This window comes from Grammomys surdaster, unplaced genomic scaffold, assembly GCF_004785775.1.
Source record: "Grammomys surdaster isolate TR1022 unplaced genomic scaffold, NIH_TR_1.0 126048, whole genome shotgun sequence".
NCBI lineage: Eukaryota > Metazoa > Chordata > Mammalia > Rodentia > Muridae > Grammomys > Grammomys surdaster.
Genome location: NW_021620860.1, coordinates 4,261,959 through 4,282,203, shown reverse-complemented (window position 1 = coordinate 4,282,203; position 20,245 = coordinate 4,261,959). Strand labels below are relative to the sequence as shown.

The 20,245-nt window shown below is 39.8% G+C and overlaps 1 protein-coding gene across 1 annotated transcript in view; it reads left to right on the top strand.

Annotated features, from left to right (window-relative positions):
* The first annotated feature begins 704 nt into the window (after positions 1–704).
* Positions 705–20,245, top strand: part of Spop (speckle type BTB/POZ protein) — a 76,945-nt gene continuing 57,404 nt past the window's right edge. The window contains exon 1 of the mRNA XM_028755063.1: positions 705–933. The gene's annotated coding sequence lies outside the window, so the exon portion shown is untranslated. The remainder of the gene's footprint in view (positions 934–20,245) is intronic.

Genomic DNA, 20,245 nt, shown 5'->3' with positions numbered 1-20,245 from the left:
CACAGAGCTCCTCCTGCCTCTGCCTCCTGAATTCTGGGGTTAAAGGTGTGCCCCATAGTACCCTACCAAAGTACTTTATAAATGTTAGCATTTGCAGGCTAGGCTTGTTGGACGTGAATCTCTATGAATTTAAGGCCAGCCTGTCAACAAAGTGAGTGCCAGGTCAGCCAATCCTACATAGCAAGACCCTATCTCAAAAAATAAAACAAAAACACATGTAAAAAGTTCTTTAAAAAGTCTTTTAGCTGAGAGTTGGCTAAAAAAGAAAGTAAGAGCAAAGTCATCAGTAATCCACAAACTGTCCATTTAGGTTTCAGTTGTGAAATGTCTGTTGCAGCTCCACCCACCCGATCCCGGTCCCTGGATCTTAGTTTCCTTCCTTCATTCTGGCCTCGCACCTCAGTGCGAACTTCTGCGCACTGCACGCGACCCCCTCCGAGTTCCCGCCTCTTTCCACTCTGGCCCCGCCTTCCGCTTAAATCCCCAGGCCCTGGCACCACCTCGCGACGCTTGCGCACTAGGGAAGGTAGGCGGAGTCTTAAAAGAGGAGGAGCTGGAGAGTCCTGAGCGGGGCGGGGCGGGGCGGGGCCGGACGGGGCGGGGTGAGGCGGGGTGGGGCGGGGCGGGAAGCCGGGGGGAGGAGGCCGCGCGGGGTGGGGCCCGGCGGGTACGCGCTCGCTGCGTCGACGTGCTGACGACAGGACGCCCAGGCCGGTGTGTGTCGGTGTGTATGTGTGTGTGTGTGTATGTATGTGTGTGTGTGTGTGTGGTGTGTGTGTGTGTATGTGTGTGTGTGTGTGTGTGTGTTTGTGTGTGTGTGCGCGCTCCAAGAGTGTATTTGTGTATCGGCGGTCCCGCAGGTCCCGGATGTTGCGGGCAGTATGAGGCGAGCGCAGGGGGACAGGGACCAGCAGCTGTCGCCGCCGTTCTCAGGTGAGTGTGTGTGTGTATGTGTGTGTGTGTGTGTGTGTGTGTGTGTGTGTGAAGAGTCGAAAAAGGGGGTTGGCCTGTTGGGGTGCGGGGGTTTTCCTTGAGAAGTGACTAAACCCCCCAACACACACTTTCCCTAATGTATTATTCTCTGTCCCATTTCCTACGTTGGTTTCATGGCCTGAGGAAGCCAGAGCCTAGTCAGCCGTCCGTTCTTCCTACCTCAAGCATTCTGGAAACACAAACGCGCCCCCTGCCTCCTGCCTCCCTCACCATCATATCCCCAACCCCATCCCCCTTGCCAAATAGTGAGCTGTCGCCTGCGGCGAGATGGAGAACTGCGCATGCTCGAATGTGAAGGAGCTCCGGGTGCCTGGTCGCTGCCTCAGGACGCATGCGCATTGCTGTTTTGCAGGGACCTGCGGGATAAAGAGCCCCTTGACCACGAGCCCGCCTTCTTCACTAGACTTGCCACCCAATAGTGAGCTGGTCGCTCCGATCCGAGAGGGAGAATTTAAATTATGCGAGGGATTTAAGGACAAAGCACTATTTGCATCTGGTGTTGCCCTAGAGACTCCCAGGCTACCAACGCCTCCTAGAGCCAACGTGTCCCACGCTGACCCCTCTTTTGAAACTAGCTGCAACTTTTAGTTCTAGAATTACTTCCCTTTCCACCACTCCCGTCGTCATGCTGAAACCTTACTACAAACTTCCCCTAAGTTTGGGAGTAAGTCCAACTCGTTTATTCTGCCAGGGGATTTTGATAGTCTTGTTTCAAAGGACTTGTTAAAAGGTCCATAAAAAAGAAACTAAGGTGGGAATTTTTCTTTAGTAAAATTCTGAGTTTGCCTTGACAGAGTAGATAAGGAAGGGATAAGTGCCACACACAGTTAAGACTTGAGGTAACAACAAAACGGAAATCAAGACATCAGTAGCTTCATTTCAGTCCTTTTACTTTGTGTAACCTATCTGGTTCTTTGTGTGTGTGTGTGTGTGTGTGTGTTTGTGAAAGTTCTTCCATAGTGTTTCTGTTTAGTTATGCGTTTAGTTGTACGGTTTAGTTGTACATTCTGGGACCATATGTAAACAGAGGCAATCAGAAACAATTGAACAACTTGTACAGAAGCGTCTGTTTCAAATGATTTGAGCGACAATTCTTTCATATTGGCAAGTTCCAAAAAATTAAAATGAGAAACTTTCCAACAATATTCCAGTGACTAGGACCCAGGGTTTTAGCTGACAGACTATCCTTGGGTCTTTCGTTTGCTGCTGTGCTGTCCCTCTTAGAAACTTTGTCTTAGCTCTACCATGGAGGGAAAAAGGTTTTTTATTTGTTTGTTTTTGGTACAGTCAGTTCTTGAGTAGCCATGGCTGGCTAGGAATTCCCATGAAGACCAAGCTGGTCTCAAGACTGCATTCACAGAGATCTGCTTACCTTTGCCTCCCGAGTGCTAGGTTTATATTTGATCCCAAAGATAAACTACTAGCAAAAAGTTTGCTGAATTGTATTGAAGTGAATAGCTAAATTGTTGTTGGGTGGAGAGGATGGAAAAGGGAGGGGCATTTTTGTGTTTTTCAGTTGTCTGGCTAACCTAATGTCTCAGACTCTTGGGAGTGGGACATGAATCAGCCTTGCTTTGAAATTCCCTTTTCTTTGTGTTCTTTTTTTGATAATCTCACAAGACATATTTTGGTTGGCATTTTAACCCTAGAGCCTTATGTTCTTGGGCTTTAAAGTATATATACACTTTTCACTTCCTCATTTAACACCAGGCTTCATGTGGCTCAGCTGTCTATTGTGCTGTTTCCGGTTGCCATGTTGCACTTGGAACCAAGAGATGACACAGAAGCAGCACAGGAGTTGGGGGCAGGGGCACATAAATCATCCAGTGTTGGGAAAGAGCTGGATAGTCTCCCCCAACCCCATATCTCCAGTAGTATAACTTACTGTTTCAACCCCACATTTAGGATCAGGGCACTTGGCGTCCTTTTGGTATTTTGGCGACTACATCTCTTAAAAGAGTTATTACAGTGGCTAATATGGTAGTTGGAAATACTTTATGTGGTCTACCTCCTCACCTGGGTCAGGCTCTTGTAAAATCTAGAAGTGAAGCTAATGAGGTAATCCCTGTCTTTCTTCTCTGTAGGCTTTCTTCATGTAGGATGCTTTGTTCTTATCTGGAAACATTTTATCTCTGAATTCACTGAAAGACTTATTTAAGTTTTTTCATGATACAAAAGAATGGAACGCTTTTAGGATTAAGATAAGTTGTTAATTAATATTGCTGTAGAAATTTGTTTAAAAATAAAAGATAATACAGATGTCAAAAAAAAAAAATCCAAAAGATTCACAGTGGGAATGAAAACCCTTCCATGATTCTCTTCCTGTCTGTCAAGTTACCTTCTCAAAGGCAGCATCTTCTCCTCCCAGAGTGTGCAAAGCACAAACTCGTACAAATTCTTTGGTGTCTGTTTTTCACAAATGATAAGACAGTCTGTACATTTTTTAGTTTTTCACTCAATTTATCTTGGTGATCATTTCATATAGTATGTATAGAGTCTCCTTTTAAAAAGTGACAGGGTTGTACTGTGTATGATAGGCCATAATCCAACGAGCTCTTAGTAAGCATTAGGCTTTCAGAGCCACAATTCATTTTGTTGTGTGTACTAGTGTCTATTGGACTAGATTTTTTTCGTGAATGTACCAGATCAATGGGTGTATGCATTTTTAATGTTGGCAGTATTGTTGTTTTCCACAGAGGTGTATGAATTTATATTATTGCTAACAGCTTATCTGCATGTTTCCTAATCTACACTCTCATAATTTAAAAATCTTGGGCAGTGTTTTCTCTGAAATTTTAAGCTCATATAGTTTCATAAATTTCATTACACTGAGGAGTTGTGGACAAACTCTGTCACTGTTTTGTATGTCCAGAGTCTTAGTGGATACTCATTCATGAAAGAGTGATGCCATGGGGACAAAGTCATACGCCTGAGTAACAGCAAACCCATTCCAGTTTCCTCATCTTCACTCTCAGCTCTAATTTCTTTGTGTGGAACTCCAAAAGCTTATGTGATGTTTTGCGATATCATTTTGGTAGCTATGAGCAAAGGCAAATGAACTTCTTGTTGAGTTGAAAAGGTAACTCAGAGGCTAAGATACTTTACTAAGTATCTATTTTTGCCACCAGAATGTTGGCTTTAGCAGTCTTCTGACTGCAGAATACCTTATTATGAGCTGTAAAGAAAAAGGCTGGGCATGGTGGAGCACACCTTTAATCCCAGTACTCGAGGCAGAAGTGGGCAGATCGATGTGAGTTTAAGGCCAGCCAGAACTTCATAGTTGAGACTCCCACCCTTCCCAGCTCCAGCCCCTTCCAAAAAGAATGAATGAATGAATGAATGAATGAATGAATGAAGAGATGTCTGTACCTGAAGGAGATTGTGATCTTACCAGATACACTGACTATATGAAATAAGAGTCAGAAAATAAAAGTGAATAATACTGTGCTTGTGTTCTACTCTGAAAATACCTAAGAGGAGTGATGAAGGGCTGAAAGGGAGTTAGTTCGGGAGGGCTTTCTGGAGGACATATGTGCTGAGGCGTGTGTTGTTTTTCTTCAACTATTTAACGTTCAAAAGTACAGAAAAGTAGGAAGGTACAGTTATTACCCTTCTGCCTACCACTTTAGTTGTTCATACTTGCTGTATTATAAGATATATACATGCTACACATGTTAGGATGTGTAATTTTCAAACTTTTATATATTCCAGATATATTTCACCCTTTAGATGAAACACATTGTTTTATTCAGTTCTTACAGTGTTTGTTACAAGGCAATTTGAGTAATTTTAAATTTTATTTTATATTTTGAGACAAGGTCTCACTATGTAGTCCTGGCTGGCCTAGAGTTCACTCTGGCCAAGCTGGCCTCATATTCATAGAGAGCCACCTGCTTCTGCCTTCAAGTCCTGGAATCAAAGGCGAGTATTACTGTACCTGCCATTGTTTGCATTTTTTTCCCCTTCAAACATGTCTCTTTAGTTTCAGAACTGTTTGAAGCTACTCATGATTAGTGGCTTTTGCTTTTTGAAGAGACCAGGCCATTTGTGTTCCAATGTGCATCATATCTTAGAATTTTCTGATTGTTTTCTTGGTTTCAATAATTTGCTCTTTTATCAGTATAATATGATATTGAGACCTAAAGGCTTGGTTAGATTCCTGTAAATCAGTGTTAGGAGAAACAGCACTAGAGTCTCTGTTAATGATATGTTGTTGTATGTTTTAAGGTGATGAAGCTCAGGCTTTTCAGTGAAATTTCCTCCTATAATTAGCAGATAATCTTTAGAATGGTCCCATTCTGGCTACTGTTACCTTTCCAGTAGCGTTTCTCCTAATTTGATGGCCTTACCTTTCTCAGATAATTAAGTAGTTGTAAAATAGTGATTTAAAAAGTCTGCCGTTCTTTTTCCTTGGCTAGTTTTTTATTTTCTATAAAACTTTCCATTATCCGTTAGAAGTAAATTACAGTTTCTACAAAACAGGTTGAGATGAACCTTTCTTTTCATTTAATATTTTCTGAGTAAGGAGATGGTATAATTAATAGACAGTTTAGAAAGGCTACGACAAGCAACAGTCCTGGGAATCTAATAAAGGCCTGGAACATGGGAAGCAAATAAGTATTCTACCTTGGGTTATCACCATAGCTCAAGTTGTCATCTTTACTGGTAGCAAATGAATAGTTTCTTTTTCTTTCTGTTAGTCTCATCTTGCACACATGGATTTCAATGTATTGTGTCTTACCAACATTCTTTACGATGCACAAGATGTTCTTCTGTCTTGCCTCTAGAGTCCTCTCAGCTCAGCAGTGTGAGTGCATTCTTGTTTTCTGGCACAAGAAATTTCTGACTATTTTTTTTTCTGTCCCAGATGTGCAGCAGCCCTTGCTTTACCTTTCTTTTTTTCTTTTCTTTTCTTTTCTTTCTTTCTTTCTTTCTTTCTTTCTTTCTTTCTTTCTTTCTTTCTTTCTTTCTTTCTTTTTTGTTTTTCGAGACAGGGTTTCTCAGTGTATCTCTGGCTGTCCTGGAACTCACTCTGTAGACCAGGCTGGCCTCGAACTCAGAAATCCGCCTACCCCTGGCTCCCAAGTGCTGGGATTAAAGGCGTGCGCCACCACCACCCGGCCTTTCTTTTTTTCTTATTTTTAAATTTTTAACCCTTATTTTTATTTTATGTATATGGTGTTTTGCCTGTATGTATGACTGTGCACTGTGTGAATGCAGTGCCTTTAGAGGCTAGAAGAAATCTGAACAGTAATGAACTCCTATGTGGGTGTTGGGAATTGAACTTGTGTCCTCTAGAGGAGCAGCCAGTGTTCTTAGCTAATAAGCCATCTCTCCAGCCCCACACTTCACCTTTCTGCAGTTTCTCTTTCAGTAATTTAGGTTGTTCATGTCCTTTATGGGGCTTGGCAGCTAAATTATGAAAAACAAAGTTGCCTTTATTTTAACTGTGTATACCTAGTGTTTGACTCTGTGCTGCTGGCCTTGCTAAAATCTAGATCTTAGAACTCACAACTTCTTTGTCTTGAATATTCTTTGGGAAAGACAGGTAGTGTCCCGAGTAATAGCATTGCTATCTCCCATATGAACATAAAGTTGGCTATAGAAAATATTAGCGTGCCTCCCTCCCTCCTCCCTCTCCTTCTTGCCCCCTCCCTCCTTTGAGGGAAACGTTGCAATGTAGCTTTTTTTTCCCCCCCTCTGGGGTGAAATATAAGGAAATGAGGGCTGGGCTGTAGCTCAGTTCTTAGAGTGCTTACCTAGCATGCAGGAAGCCCTGGATTAGATTCCTAGCACCACCTAAACTGGGCTTGCTGGCCCACACCTGTGATCCAAGCACTTGGGAGGTCAAAGCAGGATCAGAAGTTTAAAGCATCCTTTAGCTACATAGGGAGTTTGTCACACAAGCTTTTTGGAGCATGTGGTGTTCTGACATTATATAAAAGAAGTCTGTGGGGATTTGTATAAGTATTTGCTTTTCTTTCCTTTTCCTCATTTAAAGCATTTCTTTTAAAGTTTCCACATATATTTCTCTACGAATGTTATGTAACATTCTGCTGTTACAGCATATATTTTTCATTATCATTAGATTTTCATCTTTAAAAAGGAGCAAGACAAATTGTTCTTAATTAGGGAAAATTTTCAGCCAAACTATGACCTCCAATTCTCAGTTGTCTTAACTCAGGGTCTGGAACATTGCTGCATCCTGTGATACTGTGTACTGTAGACTTAGGAAAAAAATGTCTGTTCATTTGAGTGCTTTTTGCAACTCCTGTCACACTAATGAAGGGTAACCTGTAGCTGGTCTTAGGATCTAGACTAATTCTTGCCTTAGTAAAAAATGTTTAATGAGATGCTTCCTATGCAGTGATACTTTGAATAATTTCATGTTACTCAGAGCCAGACAATATTCTGATACCTATCTGAAGTTCATTTCCCAAGTTCTCTTTAACATCTTGTCATATTTATACGGTTACTTATTCTCAGTCTTGTTTCATAAACAGTACTGGCTCCACATTACATTCTGCTTGTGTATTTGAGGAAGCACACCTGTTTCTTGTGTTTGTTTTCAGGCATGGTAAAATTACTCTGCACGGCTCTGTGGACATATTTGCTAATAAATTTGATCCAGTTCCTTCTTTCACTTTTGTGTTTATAAAGCTCCCATTATAGGAAAATACTTTAAAATTAGAGTTTTGAAGGAACTCCTGGGCCATTACTCTTGTTACTATAGTCATATTTTATGTGTTTTTGAATTAATTAATTAATTAATTAATTTTGTGTGTGTGTATAAACATGTGCATACCAGGTTACATGTGTACCATAGGGTATGTGTGGAGGTCAGAGTGTAACTTCTTCTTCTTTTTTTTTTTTGAAAAGCAAACAAATAAAATTTTAATTAAAAAATAAAAATTCAGGGCTGGAGAGATGGCCCAATGATTAAGAGCACTGGCTGTAGACCAGGCTGCCCTCAAACAAAGAGAGATCCACCTGCCTCTGCCGTCTGAGTGCTGAAATATAATGTGTGCCTGGTTCTCTGACTATTTTTTTTCTTTTTCTTTTCATTTTTTTCTCTTCTCTTTTTTCTTCTCGTTCTTTCTTCCTCTCTCTCTCTCTCTCTTTCTTTTTTTCTTTTCTTTTTGAGACAGGGTTTCTCCGTGTAACCCTGGATGTCCTGGACAGAGTGTAACTTCTAAGAGTTGGTTCTCTCTTTCTAACTTGTGGGTCTCAGGGATGAAACTCAGGTTGTCAGGCTTGGCAGCAAGTGCTTTTACCAACTGAGCCATCTCTTTGATGTGATAGTCACATTTTCATAGACTTGGCCAGAAGTTGCAAAGATGTTCTGTGTATATGGCAAAGATGGTCATGCAGCTTTATTGGAGCTGGATACAGATCGCAAGAGTAGATATTAAACATACAGTAAGTCTTCCTTGATACAATGACCATTATTCCTGACTGTTCTAAGAAGCTGTTGGCATACATTTTCCTGCTATCACCAGCTACCTCAGAGAGGGCTTATACAATTTTTCAAAAAAGTTCTAATTTCTCCTGTCTGCAGATCTGCTTTTGTATTTGTAAGGAGGGAAAATGGACTTGTAATTATTTATCTCCCTAAATTGAGATGTATATATTCTTTTACCTGATATTTATAAAAAGGCAGTCATGTAGACGTTTGTTATAAATAACAATAAGCTTTTCTTTTTTTTTTCTTTTTTCTTTTTTTTGGTTTTTTCGAGACAGGGTTTCTGTGTAGTCCTGGCTGTCCTGGAACTCACTCTGTAGACCAGGCTAGCCTTGAACTCTCAAACTCAGAGATCCGCCTGCCTCTGCCTCCCAAGTGCTGGGATTAAAGGCGTGCACCACCACTGCCCAGCCACAATAAGCTTTTCAAATGTTGAACATCATTTGTACTGCTGGCTTTAAGTTTTAAATTGTAAGTTAGGTGTACTGGTGCACACCTGTAGTTCCAGTACTTGAATGGTAAAGGCAGCATAGTACTGCTCTCTTCAAGGCCAGTCTGGTCTATGTATGGAGTTCTAGGGCAGATAAGGCCACACAGTGAGATTCTGCCTTAAGAACACAAAAAGTGGGGGCTGGAGAGCATTGACTGAGCTCCAGAGTTCAATTCCCAGCAACCACGTGGTGGCTCACAACCATCTGTAATGGGATCTGATGCCCTCTTCTGGTATGTCTAAAGAGAGTGACAGTGCACTTACATACATAAAATAAATAAATAAATCTTTAAACACACATACAAAGTAGGGGCTAGAGAGAATTCAATTGATAAATTGCATTGAGATCTCTAGAACCCGTAAGAAGCCAGCATGGCATCTCATACCCGTAATCCCAGTGCCAGGAGGCAGAGACAGGAATATTCCTGGGGCTTGATAGTCTAGCCAAACCATTGACCTCCAAGTTCAGTGAAAGAGCCTGTCTTAAAACACAGGAAGTTATTGAAGAAGACACCTTTGCCTCCACATGCACCCATAGTCACTACCCCAAAATAATAATCTTAAATATGAGCTACTTTAAACATACAGAAAAGTATAAAGAATAATGCCACTTATATACCATCACCCAGTTATATAAAATAATTTTTTATGTGTGTATGTATGTGTGTAAAGGCCAGAGGACTACTTAGGGCATCATTTCTGGAACACTGACTTAGAACTTTGAGACATGTCTCTTATTGGCCTGGAGCTTAGCAATTGGTGATATAGATTGGCCAGCAAGTTTCCCCAAGGATGCTTTTAACTCTCTTCTCAGCACTGGGATTATAGGCCTGAGCCATGCTCAGCCTTTTTCTTAAAAAAAGTCTTTTATTAAAAAGATTTATTTTTAGTTTATGTTTGAGTGTTTGCCTACAAGTGTGTGTGTGTGCACATGTGTCCACAGAGGCCAGAAGAGGGTGTTGGATCACTTGGAGAAGAAATGGCAGGTAGTTGTGGGTTGCTATTGGGTGCTGGGACTCAAACCCTGGGTCTCTGGAAGAGCAACCGGTGCTTTTAACAGCTGAGCCATTTATTTCTCCAGCCCCTTTGCCTGACATTGTTATATTGATTTTCAGAATCTAACTTTAGAAATGCTATGAATAATAGGTATACAAACTTCTCTTTAAAATTTTGCTTTCAGTTCTTTAGTGTAGAGATCTAGAGTTAGAATTCCTAGATCATATGGTAATTCTATTTTTGATTTTTTTCAAGATCCTTCGTTCCATTTTTCATGGTGCCTGTACCATTTTACATTCCCATCAACACAGACGTTCCAAGTTCTCCACATCCTTACCAACACTTTTTTTCTTCTTGGTACTGGCATCCTAACGGGTGTTGTTGAATTCTTTTTTTAGCTTTATCTTTTATTGAAGTTGAGTTTCAAGTTTTATTTTATTTATCTTTAATTTTTAAAAGATTTATTATGTTTTTTATGTGTTTGTTTCCTTATGTGTCTGTGTGCTATGAGTCTGGGGTGGCCGTGTAGACCAGAAGAGGGCGTCAGATCCCTTGGTGCACACGATGTGGGAACTGAATTCTGGTTCCCTGGAAGAGTAGTATGTTCTTTTAACTGCTGAGCCATTTCTCCAGTCCCCAAGGTTTGTTTCTGGGACTGAGTTTCACTCTGTAGCCAGGCTAGCTTGAAACTCATGATCCTCCTTCCCTAGTCTCTCAGGTGTTAGAGTCTAGATTACAAGTGCGAGTCTTCATGGCCAGGATAAACTATATCAGAACTATTTTGTTGTCCTTTTGATGTTTGTATAACCTAGTCTGGCTTCAAACTTGTGATTTTTCTGCTTCCCTAGTACTAGGCTTGCATATCATATGCTACCACATCTGTTTTTGTTTGTTTTGTTCTGTTCTCTCTGTGTGTGTTTGCTTTACAGAAGGAATTCTCTTATATTAGGGTAACAATTAAGTCCTATTTTCTCATGTGTTTATAGTTTTGCTTTTTACATATAGGCCTCTACCATCAATTTATTTTGATATGCAGTATGGAAAAGATGAAACTTTTTTCTATAAGAAAGCCTTAAAACATGTATCTACTTTTCCATGAGGATAACTCAATGACCCAGCCCCATGTTTTGGATAATCCGTCTGTTCCCTACTCTTGTTAAATTGTCATTTGTGTTTGTCTGTATATATGAGGATTATTTTCTCTTCTTTTCATGTACCATTGGCTGGCTGGCCTGTCTTGTGCTGTGCCATTGGCTGGCTGGCCTTTTTGTGCTATTACAGTACTGCTTTCCTTATCACAGACTTACAGTAATTGTTCTTGTCTGATATGATAACCAAGGCTCAGTGTCTCCTATTTATGTTCATCAAGCTCCTTGAAAAACCCTGTCTGGTTGGTTGGTTCATTTTAATGTAATCATTTGCCATTGAAATATGTTCGTGTGATATATCATGACTTCCAAAAGGGGGAAAATTAAGCCTTGTTTCCTTATCAAGTAACTAATAACTGTTCTGATTGAATCTATAATTTCAACTCACTTTTTGTTTTGTTTGTGTGGTTTTCATTTTTCTATAGAGATAGGATCTTCACATGGAAAGTGACCTGTTATGATTGTATAAAGACACCAATAAAACAGTTTCGATATTGGCATTGGTATTGAACCTGATGGTGTTAAAGACTTTTCTATCCCCCCCATCCCCGCCATTTGTTATTTTTGAGACATGATTTCAGTTTATCTAGGCTGGCTTCCAATTTGTGGCAATCCTCCTGACTCAGCTTCCTAAATGCTAGGATTACAAGTGTGAGTCACCCTGCCCAGTAGTGTTAAAACCCTGATAATAAGGAAATAGAACCTATTTAAACAAAGAGATTATCAAAAAGATGCATAGCAGCTATATAGCACAACGAAGCACAACTAGATTTTAGTAAGTCCTGGAACTAAAACACTTTCATGGACTTCAGCAATAAGAACTGATAGACTCTGGTGCTCTATAAATAAACTTCAGTTTCCATGAAGCTTAATTCAGATTCCTAAGGGAGATCTGATTTGGTCAGGCCAAGGCTTGATTTCCCATGGGCCACATATATGCCCCCAGGTTCAACTCCAGTTGTTGATGGGAAAGGGGAAGTTTGATATAAATAGAAATTTGGGGAATGGCTGAAATTAGAGACAGATTTTCTCTGAGTAATGATGAATCTTAGGACTCCTTATAATCTTAAAGTTCTTAGTGTCTTGAGGTTTTTTGTTTGTTTTTTAAATGTGGGTTGCATCTATTGGTCATTACTAAATTAGAATTTAGAATACAGGATTGGAGAGATGGCTCAGCAGGTAAAGTGCTTGTCACTACCATGGTAGAAGAAGAGAACTGACTCCTACAGGTTGTCCTCCAACCTTTACTTTGTATGGCATAGCATGCACATTCTAAATACATGTAATATATTTAAAATATATATATATTAAAAAAGAAAACATCGAGAAAAACATTTTAAGAAATTTTTTACTTTAAAAATAAAGGCATGGGGAGGAATGCCTTTAATCCCAGCACTCAAGGCAGGTGGATCTCTTGAATTTGAGGTCATCTTGGTCTATGTAGTAAGTTCTAAGCCAGCCAGGACTATATAGTAAGACCAGATCTGTCTCAAAATAAATAAACCAACCAAAGTCCTCTCATCTTGTATTAAACTAAGTAGTACTTAAAAAAGAACCAAGTGGTGGTGGGACATACCTTTTTTTTTTTTTGGTTTGGTTTTTCGAGACAGGGTTTCTCTGTGTAGCCCTGGCTGTTCTGGAACTTACTCTGTAGATCAGGCTAGCCTCAAACTCTCGAATTTAGAAATCCGCCTGCCTCTGCCTCCCAAGTGCTGGGATTAAAGGTGTGCGCCACCACCGCCTGGCCGGGACATACCTTTAATCCCAGCACTTGGGAGACAAGGGGCAGGCAGATCTCTGAGTTCAAGGCCAGCCTGATCTGCAGCCTGGTCCAGGACAGCCAGGGCTACACAGAGAAACTCTGTCTCAAAAAAGCAAAACCAACCAACCAAATAAACAAAAAAACTTGAAAAATTAGTAAGTTTGATTGTAAGTCCCTTTAATGTATAGCTTAATAGAAGACAGATAAACTAACTTTTTATATCTGGTTCTATATTCTTATTTGTTTGTTTGGTTTTTCAAGACAGGGTTTCTCTATTTAGCTCTGGCTGTTCTGGAACCCACTCTGTAGACCAAGCTAGCCTCTAACTCACAGAGATCTGCCTATCTCTGTGTCCTGAGTACTGGGATTAAAAGCATGTTTGTTTTTGAGGCAATCTTTTTACTTACCCGTGGCTGTCCTGGAACTCACTATGCAGACCAGATCTCCCTGCTCCTGCCTTCTGAGTCCTGGGATTAAAGGTTGTGAGCACTCCTTGCATTCTGTATCCATTCATTATTATTGTTTGCATTCGTTGTGTGTGTCAGAGAGAGAGAGAGAGAGAGAGAGAGAGAGAGAGGGAGGGAGGGAGGGAGCGAGCGAGAGCGAGAGCGAGAGAGCGCGCACATATGTGCTACTGTAAGTATATAAGGATCAGAGGATAACTTTCAGAAGTCATTTCTTGCCTTCTACCTTGTTTTTGAGGAAGAATCTCTCTTGTTTCTGTAGTTGTTGCATACTTCAATTTAGTCAGCTTTTGAGCCTGTGAATGAGTCTATGGGAGAGTCTCCCATCTCTCCATTGCAGTGCTAGGATTACAGATGTCTGTCATCCATTGGGCTTTTTTTTTTTTTAAACATGGATTCGAGAGATCAAGCTCAGGGTTGTCAGGGCTTCCTGCCGAGTACTTTTGCCAGCTGAGCCGTGTTCCTGGCTCTTTGCTTCTGTATTCACACTCATGTGGTAGATTATTTTTGTTGAACTACAGGAAGGAAATGCAGTCTCAAAAGACAGTAGAAAAGGGAGAAGTATTTTATAGCCATTTTAGACAATCACATACATATGATATTATAATAAAACTGACAAACATTAGTTTCCTTGTAAGTTAGTTTGCACTGTTTATCTGAAATTATATTGATGTACTGTGATTGTGTATGTTGATATATCTTACATTTGAAAAAGTTACTTACTTAAGAGATTGAATCTCCTTTGTGTTGCCCAAGCTGGCTCCAAACTATTTCAGGAGATTCTTCTGTCTTCCTGAGTAGCTGGAACAAGTGGCCAGTTGAATGGATTTTTACCAATAGTCTCAGGCACTGGTCATTTGGAAAATTATTGACTCACTGAGTTTAGCCAATCTTCTAAATGTCTAAAACATCATTTTCAAAAAATATTTTAGTTATGATCACCATTCTTTTCACAAAAAAAAAAAATCAGTGTAGGGAAGTTGTCAAGCAGCTACAACTACCCAAAATTGTAAATTTTTTCATTAAATGCTTAGATTTTATCATTGGCAACAAATACTGTCAGTTGTTTTCCTTAATGTGACAGACTCACTTCATTTTCAAGAAAATCTCTACTATTTATGTCTGAATAACTAGTTTGTTCTTTTTCCAAGAAAAAGCAGTGTTTCATGAAAAAAGAAGCTAGTTGAGCTCAAAACTCAATCACAAGTGCTTTTCCTCGAAACCATTGTGTTCAAGGATACTGGGAAGTGCTTTCTGCATCCCTCCTTTTTCTGTTCACAAAATACTATTTTTATTACTTCATCAAGAACATTCTTGAGCCAGGCATGGTGGCTCTCATCTGTAATCCTGTCATTTGGGAAGTTGAGGTAGAAGATCTGGAGTTTAGCTGAAGGTCATGCTTGGGCGACATGAGATCCTGTCTCAACAAAATAGAAGGAATGTTCTTAGTGCAGTTGACTTTATTTCTAAGTCATCAGTGGACAACATCTCAAAGATTAGTACTGATTTGATACCACTTACCTTACCTTATGCTAGGTGCAACAGTTTCTACTCATTATCACTTTGTGTAATCAGACCAAATGTCAACATAATCATAAATCTAAACAACTTATTATGATTTGTATTAAAATAGTTATGACTTTGAAGACCTTTTGAAAGGGTTCTGTCATGCATCTGCACACCACACTTTGAGAACTGCAGCCTTAGGAGGAGATACAAGTGCATCATGGTGTCATCTTATTGGATTGCTAGTGTAGTCACTGAGTTGCTTAGCGTGCTTATCAAAAGAAATGCTGTATTTTAAAAGTGCATAAAATGTTTTAGATTTCTTGATTAGAAATATATCCCAGGAATTAACATTTTCAAACACCAGAGTTGAAGGGATTAAGCTTTTCAGCTAGATATTCTTTTAACTATGTGATAGTCTTGGTATAAACTATTTTAATAACATGCCATTTATGAAGTACAGTGCATACAATTTAACATTTTTTTCAAACATTAAAAATTTTAAGTAAATATTTAGTTAGTTAGTTAGTTAGTTAGTTAGTTTGCACATGTGTGGTGTGTGGGTCAGAGGACTGTTTGGAGGAGGCAGTTCTTTTCTTCCACTGTGTAGGTCCTAGGAATCAAGAAGTATAGAATTTTGATTAGCAGAGAAGGGAAAGGGAAATTTGGGTAGAAGATGCCAGGAGAAAAACGGTGGAGATAGAGAAGGGATTGAGGAATATCCTAGGTCTACTTACAGAGACTCTCTTGAAATCTCTGTATAGATAATGTTTAAGAAAATGTTTGTTGGAGGTCAAAGAGACAAGAGCAGGGGCAAAAGCTATGAGGCATGCTTGTGTCTGGCGTGTTCAAAGATTCAGCAAGGAGGCCAGCATGGCTAGAATTAAGTGAGCAGGAGACAAAGTAGAAATGAAGTAAGAGAGGCTGATGAAGTTTAGGTCTTACAGTGCTGTTTGTTAGGATAGCTGACCCAGGGACCCTGCAAGAGTTCTAATTCCTGCGCTATGCCTGTACCACTAAGTAGGTATCTTTGCAGGTAGGACTGTGACAGAGATGAGGGAGAGAAGTGACTGTATTTGAGAAGTATGTCAAAGAAGGAATCCATTTAATTATAGATTGAATGTGGGGGTTGAGAGAAAGGAAATGTCATGAATGATTCCAGGTTTCTGGCTCAAGAAACTGGATGGGTAGAGGTGTCACTTACTGAGTTGAGAGTGAAAGATAAAGAGGAATGGGAGTAGGTGTGGAATTTAGACGGAAGATCAGAAATCAGGAGTTCAGTTTTAGACATGTCAAATTTGGGATGTGAATGAGGCTAAGTATAAATACGTTAAGTAGGCAGATATATGAGTGGAGCTTCAAGTGAAGTCAGACACTAAGGTAATACATTTGTATACCACATGCTTATTGATGGTCTTTACAGTGTCTAAATGACATCTTACATGAGATAAATTTGATGGATGAAGATCTTGGAGTGTGGGAGCTAGTTAGCCTCTCGCAGTTATCTGAACAAGAAGTGTGGTGGTAGTGAGAATCAGGATGATGTTGGCTGGATAGAACAGAAAGTAGGTTGGAGATCTGAGGGCCTGAGGAACCATATTCAGTAGAGGTGGACACTGGACAAGGAATTGAAGATGGCTTTGGAATGTGAAGCTTGGATGAATGGTGGGTCTATTAGCAATTATAAAGCACTCAGAAGGAGCTGGGTTGGAAAGTGGTGGGTTTTAGATGTATTAAACATTTAGTAGAAGCATTCTCAGTATCAGGCAGGTGAATGTTTTTTGCACTGAGTTTTGGAATGGCAAATGAAGTTCAAAACAGTCCATTTCCATGAAAAAAAATTCATTTGTATAAAAATGATTCACCAAGATTTATAAAAATGGTAACATCTACAGCCAATTTTGATGTGTTAGGGTGTCTGTTATGTGTCCTTGGCTGCTTTTTGTATAGTGTGCTTCCATTTGGTTATCATGCTTGAGATATACTCTTTTTTTCCTGTAGTTCTAGGAGTCCCAGTTAATTCTTCCCTTGTAGCTTTTTTAAACCTTTTTTCTTCATCTTGATTCTTCAGAAGTTTGTATCTGAGGAATAAAGAAAGTTCCAAAAATAAAATGTGGGAGTAAGGGCCGGAGAGATGGTTCAGTGAGTAAGAGGGCTTGAAGCACATTCATGAGAGCTGGAGTTTAGATCTCAGTTCCTATGTAACAGATTAGGCATCCCACAGATACCTGTAACTCCAGCTCGGAGGGATCCAACTCCCTCTCTGACCTTCATGTGTACATAGGTATATACAAACACACATGCATGTATACATACATTCAGACACACATAAATAAATACAATTAGTCTTTTTTTTTTAAAGATACGGTAGTACAGATTAACATTTGAAATGGAATGGCTGTGAAAGCTGATGAAGTTAAAAGCCTGTCAGCACAAAGGCATAGTACATGATGGTCTTAGTGTACTCCAGTACTCAAGTCTGTTCATCAGAGATGTCAAAGCAATGAGACGGTAGTGATGGTTAATCTTTGGAATTTGACTTGACTCATGGTCATCCATCCTGTTTATGGAAATATATTCTGCAGAGGTGAAAAACTTCCTTCAGTGAAAATGACTCTAAATCATTCTGGAAACTTCTGGAAATAAAATGAAGAAGATAGCTGAGTTTGTGCCTTAGCTGGCAGAGTGCTTGCATGGGATGCCAGAAGCTCTGGGTTTGATCTGCAGCACCACATACATTGGGTGTGGTGAGTTATACCCATAAGTGAGGTGTAGGAGCAAGCAGATCAGGAGCTCAAGGGCATCCTTGGCTATACCATAAGTTCAAGGACAGACTGGACTGAGTGGAGGTGCGGTTAGTGATGACTACTCTTCATGGGCTACTTCATCCGTCTTTAAGGAGCAGTGATAATAGTGGATGGTGTGACAAACCCACACACAGGTCCTTAAAGAATTTTTTTTTTAAAAAAATCTATTTTCTTGTAATAAAAGCATTTTCTTTTTTTTTTTAAATTTCTTTTTCTTTTTTTTTAAATTTTTTTAAATTGATTTATATGAGTACATTACTGTAGTTGTCTTCAGACACACCAGAAGAGGGCATCAGTTTGCATTACAGATGGTTGTGAGCTACCATGTGGTTGCTGGGAATTGAACTCAGGACCTCTGGAAGAACAGCCAGTGCTCTTAACCGCTGAGCCATCTCTCCAGCCCCCAAGCATTTTCTTTTTTTCTCGTTATAAAATAATTCATGAAAAAAAAATAATTAAATGTGGGGAAAAAATTCACCCTAACACTCATTCCATGGAATTAACAACAGTTGGCACTTTCATTTTTCTAAACCATTTATTTATTACTATTTGTGTAAAGTGCAGGTATGTAAATGCCACATGCTGCTGGGGGTATGTGGAGGTTAAAGGACAGTTCTCAGGAGTTGGGTCTCATCTTTTACTTTGTTGAGGTAGGGTCTGTCTGCCTTGTTTCTGTCACTCTGTGTACTCTAGGCCAGTTGGTTCCCAAGCTTCTGAGTGATTTCCTTTCTTATCTCTAGACTCACAGTAAGAACAAGGAGCAGTAGAATAAGTAGGATTATGTTTGTCTGTGAATTTGTTCATAGGAGTGCAGGTACTCTCAGTGGCCAGAGGCAGAGGGTCCCACTGGAGCTAGAGGTACAGGAAGTTGGGAGCAGTACACACTCAAAACTGTAGAGCCATCTCTCCTTTCTTTTTTTAGTGGCTGAGATCATCAAGTTTCTAACCCACTGAGCCATCTCACAAGCCCAACATTGTCTTTTATTGTGCATATCTTTAAATATCCATGTGTATGTATTATATATTTATGTAAAGATATTTTTCAAAAATTGAATTATAAGTTATTTTAAAATTTGCCTTTATAGTCAGGTGTGTTGGCCTATGCCTGTAATTCCAGGACTTGGAAGACAGAAGGAGACTGATTTCTGTGGGTAAGAGTCCATTTAGAGCTCCATAGTGAAGCTCTATCTCAAAAAAAGAAAAGGTGGCTTATAAATTCACTGTTTTGAGGCTAGAGAGATGGCTCAGCTGTTAAGAACACTGGCTATTCTTGTAGAGGACCTGGGTTCAATTGCCATCATCCACATGGTAGCTCAAAACTGTAACTCCAGTCCCAAGGGATTCAGTGCCCTCTTCTGGCTTTCATGGGCACTGCATCTACATGCATGGGAAAACCACTTATACACACAAAATAAAAATAAAATCTCAAAAAACCCAAAATCTTTTCTGTGCTAGTGAAAAGAAAACATAATTTCTTAAAGTAACTCCATGGAAAGCAGAGCATAATGGCACTGTTGTAAGCTCAACACTTGAGAGATGGAAGCAGGAGGATTATGAGTTCAAACCAGTATTAGCCATATAGGAACCTTAAGGGCATAAAGGAACCTGGGTCACATGAGATCATATCAAAAATGAAAACAAAAATAGTGCCAAAGAGATATTTTGGTGGGAACAATGCTGTGTAAGCATGAGGATCTGAGTTCAAATCCCCAGAACTCATAAAAAGTGTCAATGGCTATAATATGTGTGTAACCCTAGCACTGGGAAGTGAAGGCGGGTGAATCTTGGGAACTCACTAGCCTGTCAGCCAAGGGAAAACAGTGACCTTCTGAATCAAGGACAGACACAGTCTGAAGGAAATGAAGCAAAGAATGACAGAGAAAAAGACCCGACAGCCGTATCTGGCCTCCGAATATGGACACACTCAGGTACATGCACCACACACACAAACATACACACAAACCCCAAATAAAGGAATCATAGACATCTATTATATGGATACATAATATGTTAGTGTTCTGTTTAGTTAGGGTGGTTTTGTTTGCTTATTTTTTGATGTTAAGTTAGTTGGGCTGTTTTGTATTTTTGAGATAGGGTCTCTTATTGTATGAACTGGCTTGGAACTTGCTGGGTAATCAGGAATAACTTTGAACTTCTGAGTCTTTTGCCTCTAACTCTCAAGTTCTGGGAGTACAGGCATGTGCAATCATGTCTGATTTATATGATTCTCAGAATAGAACACAGGGCTTTGTGCATGCTAGCCAAATACTTCAGTAACTGAGTTATAGCTCTAGTCCCTAAATACATAACTATTTATTAATTAAACGTTCCTCCCTAGTTGTATCTGTAAATTATACTGTCATAGACATCCTTGTGCATAAATCTTTATATACTGATCTCCTAGGATTGATTGCTCAAATGGCATTACTTTGTGAAAACGTGTCTAATGGGACCCGTGCTATGGCTCAGCAGATAAAGGTGCCTGCTGCCAAGGCTCACTGCCTGGCCATCTCTCCAGCCCTAGTTTTTAAATTTTTCATAAGCACTTATCCTGAGTGTCATCTCTATCAAAAGGATGTGTGTGAAACTGGAAAGATGGCTCAGCAGTTAAGAACAC